This window comes from Acinonyx jubatus, chromosome B2 (genome assembly GCF_027475565.1).
Source record: "Acinonyx jubatus isolate Ajub_Pintada_27869175 chromosome B2, VMU_Ajub_asm_v1.0, whole genome shotgun sequence".
Lineage (NCBI taxonomy): Eukaryota > Metazoa > Chordata > Mammalia > Carnivora > Felidae > Acinonyx > Acinonyx jubatus.
In genome coordinates this window covers 130,761,002-130,776,861 of record NC_069385.1, presented here as the reverse complement: position 1 = coordinate 130,776,861, position 15,860 = coordinate 130,761,002, and positions in this window count along the sequence as shown.

The window sequence follows — 15,860 nt, the reverse complement described above, 5'->3', positions numbered from 1 at the left end:
TGTTTGTTTTTGGCTTCAAAATGATCGGTCAAGAGCATGATGAAGACAGTGACCTTCCTGTAAGCTTCCCAGGTTCAATCTTTCATCACCCTATTAGAGGCTGTGTAGTCATATTTGTGATTGGAGGAAAAACAACTCTTGGGATGCTGTTTTGAGACCTAATTGGACAGTGGTGAAGAGAGAAGGTGAAAAGCGCACTTAAGTGGGGCTGTCCAATGAGACCCAGTGGCAGCCTGGATGAGGCTGGTGGTCATAGCCATTGGGAGGAGTGGGGAGATACTGGAATGAGCAAGTACAAGTGACAAGACTTTGCCATGGGCTAACATGGGGTGGGGTATAGAATATAGAATACGGAATGCCACATTTGACCCCAAATTTCTGCCTTGGAAATCTGGTGGGATGGGGAATACTCAAGAAAAGACCAAGTACGGATAAACTGATTCAAATTAAATTGGCAGATATAAATATACTTTATGAGAAATGGGAAAAGTAACAAAATGCTCCTCACAAGATTGTGTGATGAATAAATAAGCTTAAAAAAATTGGGTATTATAGTATTCAGCAATAAACATTCAAAGAGTGGTAGTTGTTGTTATTATTATTATTATTATTAAATAATAACAATAACAGATAATAGGTAATAATTCCCAAATAATTCAATATAATCTCAAGATGTATCCAGTTCATGAACTTCCTATGAATGTTGCTTTTGCCCACCAGAAAGAACATGATGGATTCTTGTCCATTTCCTTGAACTCTGGCTTGTAGAAGGGTAGTTTTACCTTACAAGTGATGCATTTAATAAATGGTTTATATGTCAGTCTGCCATCTTTGCTGTTAACGGTAAGAAAATAAATTGTTTTTATAATCCAGTCCTTGTCTCTTTTGAACAACTTTCAGCATCATGTTTATTTGAACAAGACACTAAAAAAAAAAGAAAATATTTTAAAAGAATTCTTGTTTTTATATATCTTCAAAGATGCTATGTCCAAGACCTTGCAGTTGGAGCTGTCATGATTTGATAGAAGACTGTCCTGATCTTTATTGCTTACAATCTTCTTGTTCAAAGAATCATTTACTCTCCTGGATAACCTGTTATTTTTTTCTAATTTGCATATAAATATCAAGTTATACTGTAATTATTACTTTAAAGAATCAAGATAAAGAGAAACCATTACCAACAGTAGTAGAGAAGAAGGCTTTCTGAAGTAGGTAGACATTGGCTTGTGCCCTGAATGATATCTAAGACTTAAATATACAGAGAAAGCTCAGAGAGCATGTTGTTTGGCAAACAAGAAAAAATAGACGTCATGATATATAGCACATTCTTTCTGCTCTAAAGGTTACCCTGCCAGTGCTTAAGTACGAGGGGAGTGGTGGATGGTGGATGGTGAACTTGAGATAAAAGTGTTCATTACTTAGATACTTTGGTGATTTTAAGTGAAAAAATTTCTTGAAAACAATTTTTGTCTTAATGTCTGCCAATACTTAAGGGGAACCTATGTTTTCCTGAAATCTACGCATCAACCCTACGTCCATTGCTGTCACCAGAGTTTATTTATTCACAGATGTTGTGGCATAGGCTGATGTCAGCCAGTTTTCTCTGCACACTGACATTTTTTAGCACTTGCCAAATATTAAACCCTAAATTAATCATCCTAAGTCCTTCCCACAAGAATCTCACCAACTAATATAGGAGGCAGATGTATAAAGGTTTGAATGATGTGGCATAACCATTATAAATATAGGAAGATATAAAGAACAGAGGCCCCCAAGTCACTCAAGGAGAATCTAGGAAGAGTTCACATAGGAAGTGATTTGGATCTTTATGTGGTTGGTTTTCTAGGCAGAACTCACGTGGGGTAGGTACATGGGGATTCAAGGAGACATATAACACAGTGAGAAAGAAATTTAGTATATTTGTAGTGCTATACATAAAGCACACTTAAAGCAAGAGAAAAGAATGAAGTTTCTTTAATGGGTCGAGCATGAGCATTGAGATGTCTTTCAACAGCTTTATTGAGATATAATTTACATACAGTATACCGCACATATTTAGAGTGTACAACATGTTAAGTTTTGACCCATGTATATGTTGGTGAAACCATCCTCACAATCAAACTAGTGAGCATTCTCAGCACCCCCAAAAGTTTCATCGGATCTCACTATATGCCCTTCCTTCCAGCCTTCCTTCTCTCCCATTACTGAGCAACCACTAATCTGCTTTGTATCACTATAAATTTGTTTCTATTTTTTAGAGATTTATGTAAATAACATTATATAGCAGATCCTTTTTTTTTTTTTTTGAGATAGACAATGTGGGTGAGTGGGGGAGGGACAGAGAGAGAAGGAGAGAAAATCCCAAGCAGGTTTTGTGCTGTCAGCACAGAGCCCGACATGAGGCTCGATCCCATGAACCATGAGATCATGACATGAGCCAAAATCAAGAGTCCGACACTCAACCGACTGAGCCATCCAGGTGCCCCAGAAGATTCTTTTTTGATTCACCTATTTTATTCTCCATAATTATTTTGAAATCATCCTTGTTATCGTGTGTAACAATTATCCATTCCTTTTTAGTGTTGCATAATGTTCTATATATAACATTACCTGATGGACATTTCATTTTTTTCCAACTTTAGCCTACTGCAACTAAAGCTACTATGATCCCCTTGTATAAGTCTTTGTCCATATATATAAATATATTATATTATATATATAATATAATATATTCAATATATATGATTTTTTTCCTCTTGAGTAAACACCCAGAAGTAGAATGGTTAAGTGGCAATTGGACACTTAATGCGCTAAGAAACTGACAAACTGTCACATCGGTTGCCATGTTTTACACTCTCACTAGCAGTGGGTGAGCGTTCTTGTTCTTTCATGTCCTTACCAACAGTTGGTGAAGTCTGTCTTTTCTATTTTTAACCATTCTAATAGGAGAGCGGAGGTATCGTATAGTCTTAACTTGCATTTCTCTGATGATTCATGATGTTGATTGCCTTTTCATGTCTGTATTGGCCATTCTTATACCATTTTTGGTGGACTGTTTGGTTAGATCTTTGCCCGTAGTGTAAAACGAGGTTGTCTTCTTGTTTTCCAGTTTTGAATTGTTTTTGTATATTCTGGATATACATGCTATACCAGATATATGATCTACAGTTATTTTCTCCCAGTCTTTATTCTTTCAGTAGTGTCTTTTAAAGAGTATACGTTTTCATTTTTGATGATGTCCAGTTTTGTCAATTTCTTTCTTTTCCTTGGTAATCATGTTTTTGGTGTTATGTCCAAGAAATCATTAAATTAGCGTCTCCGAGAATGGGACTCACACATCATTATTTTCAAACTCCCCAAGTATTTCCAACATTCAGCCAAGTTTGAGAACCAGTGTGCTCCAGCAGTGCTTCTCAGAATTTAAATACGAAGTCAAATCATCTCAAGATCTTCTTAAACTGCAGATTCTGATGCAGTGGAACTGAAGTACAACCTGAGATCCCACACTTCCAACAAAAAAAGCAACAGAAAAGATAAAGTTGATAAAGCAGACAGTCAGAAGCCAGACCAAGGAGAATTGTGCATCCTATTTTAAGGAATTAGGAATTTTAGTTTGATTATTTGGGCAATAGGGAACTACTGAAAGATATTTAGTAAAGGAATAACATAATTGCATTTGTGTTTTAGAAGGATCGTTTTGCAAGCAAGTGGGGAAAGGCAGGTAAATGTTAAGACCTGAATCAAGGACCCGTTTGGAATATGCTCTGTAATCCAGAAGAGGGATGAAGGGTAATGGGAATCTGAAGAAAAGGGGAGTGATGTGAAAAGCATTCAAGAAAATTGCATCTCTGACTGAATATGGCAGTGAGGGTGAGAATAATACCAAGAATGTCTTTGGACACGGGGCACTTAGAGGTATTATCACATTGTTCAATATGAGAGGAGTAGGGTTGAGGTTGGGGCTGCACTGGCTGACACAGACATGTAATGTAGATACCTAATTTAATTTAGATAAGTTGAGGAGCCTTTGCAGCATTCTGGAGAAGATGTTCAGTAGACCATTGGTAAATGGGCCTTTGGTTCAGGAAAGAGATATGAATTGGAAGTGTGCATTTGGGAATTTGCAGGATAAGGCAGTTGAAACCATGAGTGCAAATGGAATTAGCCATTGAAGAGCTGGAGCATGAAAACCAGAAGTCTACAAGTGATACTCTGGAGATCATCGATGTCATGTTTTAATAAGGTGAGGGGCAGAAGCCTGCGTACAGGATTGAGGGTTGACAAGAGCCTCTGCCTTTAGGGTCCTTATTGATCACCTTGCAGGGTAATTATCAGGTTACACGGGCTGATTGCATACTATATTGTCCTGAGCATCTGGGAGTATCTTTCCAGAATGCCAGTTGGACGAATGATTCCCTTCCCCCATCCCTACAAATGTTGGCAACATTGTGAGGTCTACAGTACAAGCATTGACGCTGCCATACCTCCCAAACCAACGGTGAAAGACAGGGAAAGAGCCTCCATGAGTGCTTTTCTCTGAGACACAGTGCAGAAATGCTCTATCTGTTGGGTGTTTTTTGTTTGTTTTGTTTTAAACTTATTTGCACTACTACCTTGGCCCTCTGACTCCGTGTCATAACAATCTTCTTACAGTCAAAGAATTGACCCAAATTTCAGAAGTGTCTTCTTCAACAGGCTTATTTCCGTTGCCATATTTTCATCTCGCAAGTAGCATGCCTTAACTCTAGCGTAGACTTGTGTACTGGGTTTGAAGGATCAAGGGCAAAGCCCTCAAGTCATACCAAACATAATCAGAAACATTTCCATTTTTGCTCTGATTGTAGGAGACAAATCCTAAAATTACCATGTGGATTTAAATGCTCAGTATCGTGTAAGAAATACATCTCCAAGTTGGTAATTATACTAGCACACTGCGGGTTTCTGGATTCCTCCTCTCTTTATTTTCCCCTCCTATTATGCATTACATTTGTAGCTTTTAGGGCAGTGACTGTGAGCGTATACATCATTTCATTTAGTCTTGGTAAGGTAAGGGCAAAGTTCCTGTGTGTTTCATCACTAAATTCCAACCTGTCACAGAGGGTGTAAGTGAGCACCAAAGCCACTATGAAATGGGACTGTGCATCTTTAAAGAAAACTGGAAGGGAAACCCTAACCTCCCCTAATTTACATATGGTGACATTTTGCAGAAATATTGAAACATTAGCAGTGACATAATGAAATTCTGCCTATCAGCCATGGAAGGAATAATGTTACTGTAAAGGTAACCTGTCCACAGTTTGTTATCAAGAAAATATTCTTGCCAAGAAACATATATTTAGTAAGGCATGATAAGGAGGGATTTTTTTCCCCTTTTATATTTTCTCTCCTGGGCTATTCATCTTCCTCTACAGATTTACTGTGCGATCACTCCCTTTACATGCTAATTATGTGCAGGTCTGGTGAATTTGTTAGTGGTGACACTTCTGGGACCCAGTGGGACTACAACTCATTATGTGGCAATGTCCAGATATATCAGATATTATTAGCTGTCATTAATCTGCTGTGGAAACACTGAGTGCTAAGCCAGGGAGCAAGCAGAAAAGGGTGTGCAAATGAAGTCTGGGAACAGCCTGGACCCTAAAAGGTCAAAAGGGAAATCAGCCAGAAGGAGACAACAACTTTGCTCGAGATTTTTTTACCCCAGTAGCTAACTAGGTGCACCAGACAGAAGGAGCAAAGAAACATCACTTAGCCATTTGTTATTTTAATACCCCTTGTGGCCATTTCACCAGCACTAACCTTTTACTGTAATTATGTGTGATTATACACTGGTTTTTCATCTGAGCCTAAAAAAAACAAAACAGAACAAAACAAAAAAACAATCAGAGGTACACGTTTGACCACAGGGCATAAGTTCGGCTCCAATTTTGCACAATAATTCATAGGATGATAAATTTTGAAATCCATATCTTGTTTTTATTTTAGTTGGCACATTCTTTGAATTTGTTGCTTAAACTGTTTCCTGCACAGAGAGTCTAGTCTGTATCTACTCCCTACCCCCTCCCATCTCGGCATGCTCAAATTGTAATTGTTCTTTCAGTGCTCAATTAAAATTTATAGAATCTCACTATCTTCTGGATTGCCATAAGAACTTCTTTTTTAATTTTCATGATATATGGATATATTACATATTTTCTGTATCTATCTATCTATCTATCTATCTATCATCTATCTGTCTATCATCTGTCTATCTATCACCATCATCTATCCATTCATTCATTTATCCACCCATCCACCTAATTTCCTTTAGCAGGTCATAAGTCTTCACAAAGAGGGTAATTCGAGATCACATTTGGGTTTTAGGTTTTGAACAGGATGCTTTGGGTCTAATAAGAAGCACACAGTGGCGCCTGGGTGGCACAGTTAGTTAAGCACCTCACTCTTGCTTATGGCTCAGGTCATGATCTCACAGTTCGTGAATTTGAGTCTCACGTTGGACTTGGTGCTGACTGTGCTGAGCCTGCTCGAGATTCTCTCTTCCCCTCTCTCTGCCTCTCCCCCTAGCCCCCCCCCAATAAATACAGAAACTTTTAAAAATTTAATTTTTTTATTTAAATTTTTTTTAAGTTTCTGTATTTATTTTGAGAGAGTCTATGAGCTGGATCCAGGAAAGGGGTAGAGTGAGGGGGGAGAGAAAGAATCCCGAACAGTCTCTATGTTCTCAGCACCGAACCGATGTGGGCTCAAACTCACGAACTGTGAGATCATGACCTGAGCCTAAACCAAAAGTCCAACACTTAACAGGCCAAGCCACTTAGGCGCTCCATTAAAAAAGTGTATTTATTTATATCTTTAAAAAAAGAAACCTACAACATTAAGTTTTGTAAAAACTACAGAAATACACACATATAAATTATTTTATAATGGAGGTGTGCATAATAAATATATGTATATATTCTGTATGTCTGAAACACACACAAATACACATGCTTACAGTAGAGAAATGTATATGAAAGAGAGAAAATAGGAATTTAAACCATACATTAAGATGCTTCATGGGGCACCTGGGTGCCTCAGTCGGTTAAGCCTCCGACTTTGGCTCAGGTCATGATCTCATGGTTTGTGAGTTCAAGCCCTGCCTAGGGCTGTCTGCTCTCAGCACAGAGCCTGCTTCAGATCCTCTGTCTCCTTCTCTCTGCCTCTCCCCTGCTCTCTCTCTCTCTCAAAAATAAACATTTATAAATAAATAAAAATAAATAAATAAACTATAAATAAATATAAATAAAAGAAAAATAAAATGCTTTGTTTTCTCTACTTCCATCCATTCTTTGTTGCCATAAGAACTTACCTGTCCTGCCGTCTTTCGATTAATCCATTTTTCAGTGATTCTATGGTCTCCAAGTGAGAACCCATCCTCACATCCTCAGTGATCCAGGGCTCTAATTCAGATGCCTTCCTACTATTGTTTGTTTTCCCTCTACTTTAAGTTGTTCATACTCAAAAAAAAAAAAAAAAAAAAAGACCTTGCAGGGATTCCTAGGATTATGCCAAGTATCTTTAGTTTATCAGCTAAGCAACTTTTACATTGTCAAATATTCTGAGGCAGCCCAGAATGCTCATAAATGAGCTGACTGAGATATCACTGATGATTAGCTTCCTAGTTGTAGCAGACATTATTAGTACCCACCTATAACCCTTTAGTTTGCTCCTAAAGACCTTTGCATACAGTCCTAGTCAAAGCCAAAGTCTTTCTGCGTTCTTTCCCAGAGCATTCTGTTTATAGAAGCAGTCAGAAGTTTCAGGAAGTTAATGTCCCAGGAGTGGGTCCCAACAAATGAGAGATGTGGAAGTTGATGGATAAATATGCCAGCTTTCTTGTGCTTCAGCAGAGTGAATCTGAGAGATGTTCTGCTTAGTCTCGGAAAGAGTGGAGCCAGAGCTTAGCTCTCCAGTGTGATAACCCTTTATTCTCACATTTATTTCCTTCCAAACTTCAGTACGTCACCATGTTTCCTGTGACATCTCCCAAATAAACTGCATGGACCAAAATGCTGTATTAACATCTTTTGTTGAGGGAACACAAACAAGATAGTATTCTAGAAAGTAGACCCTTGCAATGAAAATGCTGGAGTTGGATCACCCAGTGATAGGAGGCAGCAAGTGACTTATCTTGGTGATAAGTAGAGGGGTGATAACTTCTGTGTCATCATTACTAACTCTCTCACCTGTGCTGGAATATGATGTCATACGGGGTAAGGGGATCTGTCAGTATGTGGCAAATGCCACTACAGGGATCACGTGGTAGGTTGAGTTTTTTTAATTGCTATAAAAAATTTAATACAAGATTATAATATATGCTCACCTAACTCATCTTAGCGTTCACACTGCAAGTCAGAAGTCTTCATGGAAAGGTTTAAAGAGACCCTTTTCCTGCACCAAAGTGTAATGAAGTCAAGCCCAAGATATGATAGCAATGGAATTAACAAGGATACTCTATTTACAGCCCCAACAGGTTTTCCATATTAATGCCAGGTCTAACAAGGAAGGAAAGAAATCTTGGGATGAAGATAAAAACATTGGGAAGATGTACTTGATAGTCTTGTAGCCCCAGATCACCCAAATGATAGACATGTTACATTCTGCTTGGAAATTGTTCGGAAAGCTCACATAAAGCGCATGCCTCACAAAACACTGCTCCTTTTCCGCAAAACCTGCCGCCATCTTCCCTTATCATTACTCAGTCAACAAATGGAATCAGTTGTCAGCGTGGCTTAAGTAGGAAAGTACTGTTCCTCCATGGGTAAAAATGAGGGATTCAACAAATTCGTCACAAGTCCTGGGTCATATGTACCAGCGGGAACAGGAAGAATGTGAAGAAACTAAATAGAAGTGTTGACACAATAGGTCCAGAACCTACTGTTGGATAGGGTTGGATAGAGAAGTGATGACCATCAGTGATTACCTGTTTGTAACATAGGATTTAACATGCTGACCAGCTTATCTGAGCTTGTCTTAATTCATTGATAGGATGGTTGCTTGGAGGCTCAGAGATGATATTAGCCTAGAGAAATGAGGTGAAAGTACTTGGTAGTTGTAGGAAGGAAATAGGAGGCTCAGAGAGGTGGGCATGAACCCACTACAGGAGGTCAGCAAACCCACAAGCCAGCTGTGCTCACAGGAATGGCCCTGTGGACAATTCCTTTATTAAACAATAAAAGATGAACCAGTGTGTGTGTGTGGTGGGGGGGGGGGGGGCAAGACCGTACATTTATTCTATTAACCTAAGAATTCTATTTAAAAAAATATATTTAAAAACAATTTTTTTAATGTTTATTTATTTTTGAGAGATGGGGGAGACAGAATGACGGGGGAGGAGCAGAGAGAGAGAGAGGGAGACATAGAACATGAAGCAGGCTCCAGGCTCTGAGCTGTCTGCACAGAGCCCGGCATGGGGCTTGAACTCACGAGCCGTGAGATCGTGACCTGAGCGGAAGTCAGGCGCTTAACCAACTGAGCCTCCAAGGCGCCCCAGAGTTCTATTTTTAATATTTACTTTGCATGATTTTTCAATACTAAGAATGATGTGATAGATACTTTTGTCATATGGTATTCTTCAAGTAAATCCCAAAATATAGCATTACTTGGTCAAATCATACATTTGTGGACTTCTGGGATATATTGTAAATTATTTCCAGAAAGTCTGAACAAATTTATATTACCAACCAGAACACAGGAATAAGTTTCTCAGCATCATTGCAAGAAACGAGTATCATCTAATATTTTTCTTTTGCCTATTTGAAAAGAAATCTGAAGTACATAATTTAAAGTCATTCTTTATTTGTTCTTAAAGATGATGTCATCTTATGCTCTTTCTTATGCGTGAGGAATTTTGGAGGCCAGAAAAATTTGGTTTATTGTCCAAATGCACACAGCTAGTCACGTCAATGTCTAGAGGTTAATTTTCCTCTCCGTCTCTTTATGTGTGTTATGCTACCTGGTTCTGAAGTTTGATCTGCCTGTGCCATTGCTTGAACACTTTTTTGGCATGTCTTCCAAAATAATTAATTATTAAAGGTGAAAGGAATGAACGCTGGATTTGAATAAAGATTTGGGGCCAAAGTGTTATAATCTGACACTTATCTTGTGAAAATATTTACCACGGTGCTTTACGAATGGCTGGGAGGCTATCCTCTCCTGTTGTAGGGAGTAAGATCACTCAATTTTGTAATCTTTCAAGCGACTTCTGGCTATAAATTCAAACGGTTCTCTTGAAATAAAAGTTATGGTCTTCTTCCCCACCTTCTTTCTCTTCCCACTCCCTATAGCCTCTCCTGGTGCCCCTTTCCTTTCAGTATCCCCTTACTTCTTGTTTTTTTTTTCCTGTTTTACTGCAACTCTTTTTTATAATATCACACACGCATGCTGTCTCTGCAGACACTGTAATAGGCGTGGCCAGGGTGGCCACGGCTAGGAAACAGCCCCCTGCGTTGCTTTTCCTACCTGTGTTCTCAGTACTGTTCTAATTCTTGAGCCATTCCTATCATTGCAGGGTCATATATCATTCACTTCCCTGGAGGTAAGGCATGCCTGTGGATCTGGAATCTAGAGTCTAGCCATTACAGGTTGGTTCTGTTGAGTTCCCTAATCTTTTCTGCCAGCTACATCCTAGGGCCTGGGGCGTATTTTTTTCAGTTTCTAAATTATAGATTTACCTTTACCATACTTCCAGCCCCATATGTAAGCCAGGGGAATAATATTTTAGTCTAGTTTCTCTTTATCATTGTTTTCTTTTATTGTCTATGTGTTTGGTGCTGACGCAGCTTCCAACGTTGGGCTGTTTATTTGTGGCAGCCGCCAACTTTTGCCAGCCCTTTCCTTTGAAGGCTTCTCTAAACTAAAGGCTTAGATGATGCTGTTTATAGATACAGCTGTCCCAACGATGACCAAAGCCATCCTAACTCCTCTGGAGGCAACCATCCAAATGGATCATTTCCATCTGTTCTCTGCAAACTCTGGAAATAGACTGAGTCTAAATCTTGTGGAGGAGGTAGAGATCACTCTAGGTATTATAAACAAAAGGGGGCTTCCAGAAACAATTAGAGAGAATTGAAAATCAAAAAACGAGAAGACAGCTCTAAAACTACACCACATTCACGTTCCATGGTTTTTCTTGGTGTCAGAATCAACATCAAGAAATTAGCCATTGTCTCACCTTTACCTTTTAGATATTCTGAAGGTGTATCTAACTGGAGAGACCTGATTCCTACCAGAACCCTAGATGTAAGAGAGCCTAGGAAATGCGGATTTTAACTTTCCAGTGCAGTAGTTACAGAGAAAAGAGGTAGGAACAGATGTCACGGGCCAATCATGTTACCCAGCCCGCAGACTAAATATATGGCCTCTCTTCTTTGCTTCTCTCCCTTCCTCTACCTGAATGGTCTGTGGATAAAACTTCCCTACTCTGAACCAAACTCTACTACAAGGACAATTAGCCTTACCCCGTCCCTTCCCCTCAATCCCAATTCACCCCTCTTTGCTGCCCATTCACAGTTTCCTGGTGGCTTACACTGTTATGCACCCAAATGAAATCAAATGTCTTCTGTGATACTTAAGAAGGACCCACTTTGTATCAGAAATGCTCAGTTCTTAGCCAGTAAGAAAGTGTTTTTCACCCTCAGATAGCACTTGCTTGTTCCTTTTTTTGTGTATTAAACAATCAAGAAAAAGTGCAAACTTGAAATATGCCTCATCTCTCACTCCATGATGCTCATTTAATTCCAAATGTCTAATGTACAGTTTAAGGGCTCACAAAAAGACACTAGAGTGTACTGCATGGTGAATGAGTTCATTAAGACTGCCATATTATTATTTTCTCTGTTGTATATGCACGTACCCCTAGGTGTTGTCCAGATGCCTTTACCAAATTGTTCCTTTCGTGATGTCCTTTATAGTGTTTGTTTGGATCTCCAAGGGCGACAGTTTCTGCTATCTGCCTTGAAAAATTCCTCAATGAATGTGGCTTGCCCAAACAGGTTTGAGGGAATCATCCACAGAGTAAAAGTATGTGAAGCTTGAGTATGTTTTAAATTCTTTTTTAAAATTGGATTTTCTTTACAGCTCATGCATATCCCTTTACTTCAAATTGACACTTTGTATGTTTGAGTGTATGCCTTGTTTAAGCAAATTATGTGCAGTTCAACTGAGAACAATAACAAAATTGCATGTAAATATGTAGGCAAGGTATGGACAAGAAACACAAAATTGCTGAACAAATATCCAGGGTGATGTTTCCTATGGATTAGCAATGTGAATTAATTATTACATATTACAGACCACACACACACACACACACACACACACACACACCTGGCAGTATATTTGGATCAGCTTAACCAAACACCCAAAAATCTATGAAACACGAGGTCTTTCCTTGACTCAAAACCTGGAGTTTTAAGCCTCAGTCACAAGCTGAAATGCCTATAGAGGTCAGAAAAGGGATCCATGTGAGTAAAGTTGACGAGTGAAAAATGAAATGTGAGTTGATGCTCAGCTGCTCAGTCTCAATTCTGAGGATTAGAAGGATGACAGGGGCTACGTGGCACCAGAAAGCTCACATTTGGTTGAAAGGGATTCATGGCTACTCAGGAAGGCAAGCCCACTATTTTCAATGCTTCTAATTGTCCGAGAGAACCCGACATGTGAGATGTATTAAATTTTAAATGTTGTGATTAAAGCAATTATAAACAATGACAACAACACTGTAGGGTAGCACACTTATGCCAAGGCCAGATCTGGTTTGGGGCAACCAGGTTTTGACTATGTTCTTAAGTTATCCCCAGAATGTAGGGATCTCTGGGTTGAGGGAACACCTAATTTGGGAAAAGCAGTTAACTGAGGAGCTGCGTCTAGGTGCTGCTGGGTTCCACGTGCATTCCCCAGCAAACTCTCTCAAGTCTGTCTTTAATGTCAGTCCCTCCCTCTGGCCAGCTCCCCTACCTCAAACTAGGTGAGATGGTTCTTTGTGCCCTAGTGTAACCTTGACATTCATTATTAAAATCCTCGTTAACGTTATTGTTACTAGTTGCTTAACTGCCCATTTTTCTAGGCTGACTGAAAGTTCAATGTGTAGGGCATTGATTTATCCTGCTCATGGTTATATCCTTGGTCTCCAGAATGGGGATAGTGTATAGTAGATGTTTAATAAACATTTGATGAAGAAATAAATAATACATAAATTATGAAATATGGGGCTTGATAGCTATCTTGTTCTATTGATAAGAGTATGCTGGGCCTACCTAGGGAGAAAAAAAAGAGAATTAGGATGTTTATGTGCCCAAAGAAAAGAGAATGTGCGTTTAAAAACCTAAGTTTTAGGCCTGAATAATCAAAACTCATGCGTGTATTTGGATATATAAGCAAGTCGTAAAGTTATTTGAAGAATGTCTACTTTCATTAAATTGATGTCTGTGGGGTCATGAGATCAGTCGCCTCACTTGCCTCATCAGAAGGTTTCTTTCTTAATTTCAGTAACTTTTTTTCCTGCTGAATTCAGTGCCCAGTTGAGTTCATTGGCCAAATTGGTATCACTAGTGTTTTGGAGAAAAGTCTGGCTCTTTCCTCTTCCTTGTAAGTGTAAAGTGAAGTTGCCTTAGTTCATACCCAAATGGAGCAAGTGAAATGAATTTGTGCTCTGGAAACTCTAGGTTGAGTTCACAAGACTCACTTATGTAGCAAAGTATCCCAGGAAGTATCTGAAAAAATCCATTCACAATGTTTTATTTTCACGGCAGGACCCTTCAGCTGACCTAATTTTCCATCCTGTACTTACTTTACAATGCTTTTAATTGGCCCAGTTGTATCAAAGATTACACTTGCTGTTTTGGAGAAAACACTTTTGAAATCATTGTGACAGCTTCTTGTAAGTTTCAAAATCAGAATAATTGAAAAAAAAATGAGTCTTAGTCACTTCTCTTACGGGTTAGAATTTAGAGCACTACATCCGATCAATGTGAGGTATTTAGTTCTCTGGTGATTTTTTGCCCTAAGTGAAAAGACACAGTGTTGAACAGGTTACCAACACTTTTGCAAATTACGAAAAACACAGACACTTAAATGGTTTACGGTCCCAGATCATCCTAATATCATTTAATAATAAAGAACCTTAATATGGAGAAGACAAAGCACAGATGAGTTGTGTCTAGGTCAAACCAAGAAAGCTGGTTTTCGGACACTTGTTGCAGTCTTTAGGCATGTGAACCCCAATCTGGATTGTTAGAATTCAGAGGAAAAACTTCGCTCATGGTATTGCTTCAAATCGCTTCTTAGCTCATAATGAGCAGCAGTGTTGATTATCACGATTATTTAGGACTTTAGCTTCTGTTCTCTGAAAGTTTTACCAAAATGTGTCCCTAACTTTGCTTAAGACCAATATTTTATCCAGTTAAACAATCAATTCAATGTAATAAAGGAGAAGAAGGTATGTTATGGTCACATTTGGCAACCATGAATAAGCTGGACTTTATATCCCTTATTTAAGGAAACCATCTCAAATAAAATGCATGCACATGTCTGGCACAAAAAAATATTATTGAAAAGAGAGCCAGAAACAATTGTCTTTTAACTTATACCATTAGCTAATATTACAACTTTGTTCCTGAGTGGAAGTTGCCAGTATTCAGAACAATTATAACAGGCCACGAATGTCCTAAATTAAATAGATAATTGATGTATTTAGCACTCAATGGATTCCATTATTCAGTGCCTTAAGCTGCCAGCTGGGACATGGGACAGTTCATCTGATAATTTTGGTTATCTCCATTCAGCTATGTGACGGTTAGGGGCTGGAACAAGTGGAACAATTTGGCCCATTTAACATTTAGGATTTATTTTTTAATTTTCTAAGTTTCACTTCCAGGGATCCTTTCCAAGAACTTTGGATAGTTTATAAAAATTTCCAGAAATATACTAAAAATCAGGATTAAAATCACGCATGATTTTTGTTATTAATGAGCGTTTATGCAATTTTGCACACTCATTGCTGTGTTTCGACATCATCCAAGAGAACATGTTGCCTTCCTTTGTTTAAATAATGTAGGTAACGCAGTCTTTAAGTAGCACACGTGGCACCTCCAGAGAAATCAAGGAGGCTCAAATTAAACCTGCTTACTGATACTTTTGAGTCATGCCAAATGGGCTAAAGCAAGGATGACTACGTAATTCGTTGTCTAAACCGGTTCGGTTTTGGAATGAAATTAATGATCACCCCAGGAAAAATGCACAAGCTGGGGCTGTCTCAGATAAACGGAGGCAGGCCTGGGAAAACTGGAACTTTATTCCAAAGACTTCACAATTTGTGTCTTTTCTCCTTTGTCATATCTTTTCAATGATGCATGCTACATTTCTGATGTGACAGCTCTCCTCTGAATTATTTCTCAGGTTATGTGGGTGACTCCGTGCTATTTCATTTGGCCCCTGCGATAAAAAGCAAATGTTAGTAGGTGGCTGGTGGGGATTTGGGTTATAGACTGTGACGGTGTGATGCTGACATCCCATCCAACGATCACACACTCAGCCTCCTCGGCTGCGTCAGACTCTAGCCAACTGAGCTAATGTTCAGTCTAACAGCACTCTATGACTTGACACGATAGTTTAGGATCCAGCTTCTCTAAACAACTTCCTCTAGGAATCTGAAACTTTAAAGGGAGACCCAGAGAGAAGCTGATCGCGTACTGAATAAAAGCCAACGTCTGTAAGATTTGTTTTGCTTTTCTGGAAGCTTTGTTACCACAGCACAGATCTCTGTGCAAAGACTTCCACTGGGTCCCAAACAGCCAATGTCAGTGAGTCACTATGAGTAATAC